A 1,423-nucleotide genomic window follows, 5' to 3' on the forward strand; every position below is an offset into this window, starting at 1 on the left:
CCAGCACCACAGTTTGATTCCATTGATTTTTCTTCAGTTCCCCTTATTCCATGTTCAACTTTCACAGGCATGTGTGGTGACAGAAAGCACCTTGGTGTGAGTGAGGGGCATTTTATTCCCCAAAGAATTACCCTTGCTTTTCAATACTCTGAAGAGGTCTTGTGCAACAGATTTCCCCAATGCAACATGCCTTCTCATCTCTTGACTGCTGTTCCCATGAGAATTAATTGTGGATCCAAGTAGATGAAATCCTTGAAAACTTCGATCTTTTCTCCATTTATCATGATGTTACCCATTAGTCCAATAGTGAGCTTTTCTTTACAATTTGGGTTTTCTTTACATTAAGTTATAGTCTAAAGTGAAGGCTACAATGCTCAACTTCAATAGCAAGTGCCTCAAATTCTCATTTTCAGCAAGCAAGTTTGTGTTCTCTGCATATCACAGTTCTATATAAGCTTTCCTCCAATCATAATGCCAAATTCTTTTCCATTTAATCCAACTTCACTATTTCCTCAGCATACAGATTGAATAAATATAATGAGAGGACTCAACCCAAACACACACCTTTCTCAATTTTAAACTGTGCAACATTCCCTTGTTCTGTTACCAAAACTGCCTCTTGATTGTATAAGTTCTGTGTGAGCTCAATGAAGTGTTCTGGAATTCACATTCTTCTTAATGTTATCCCTAGTTTATTAGGATCCACTTAGTTGAATTCCTTTGTATTATTAATATTATTAATAAAACACAAGTAAACGCCTTTTTTCCCCTCTGCTGCTGGCCACGATCCATCTAACATCAGCATCATATTTTTCCTCTCTGTTTCTGGCCATGAAACATCTAACGTCATCATTGATATCCTTTGTTCTACATGCTTTTCTGAAACTTCCCTGAACTTCTGGCAGCTTCCCAGCAATGTACTTCTGAATGATCTTCAGCAACATTGTCCTTGCATGGCATATCAATGATACAGTTCTATAATTTGAAAATTCTGTTCTTCATCCTTCTTTTTAATAGGTACAAATATGAATCTCTTCTAGTCATTTGACTAAATAGCTGTCTTCCAAATTTCTTGGCATAGATGAGTGAGTGCTTCCAGTGTTTCATCAGCTTGCTGAAACATTTCAGTAGGCATTTTATCAATTCCTGGAGCTTAGTTTTTAGCTAATACTTTCATTGCTGCTTTAACTTCTTCCTTCAGCACCATTGACTCTTTCTAATATGCTACCTCCTGAAATTATTGCTTTTTTGTTACATTGGGGTCTTGTGTATTCTTTTGATGCTTCCTGCATTATTCACTATTTTGCCCAGGGACTTTTCCCTATCTTAACTCAAGACTTAGATTTTTTTTCTCGAGTTTTTTCAGTGTCAGGTAGGCAGAGAGTATTCTTCCCTTTGGTTTTCTAAGCGTTTGGTCTTTTCA

This window comes from Echinops telfairi, unplaced genomic scaffold (genome assembly GCF_000313985.2).
Source record: "Echinops telfairi isolate 266 unplaced genomic scaffold, ASM31398v2 ScPeMD7_11;HRSCAF=52, whole genome shotgun sequence".
Classification (NCBI taxonomy): Eukaryota; Metazoa; Chordata; class Mammalia; order Afrosoricida; family Tenrecidae; genus Echinops; species Echinops telfairi.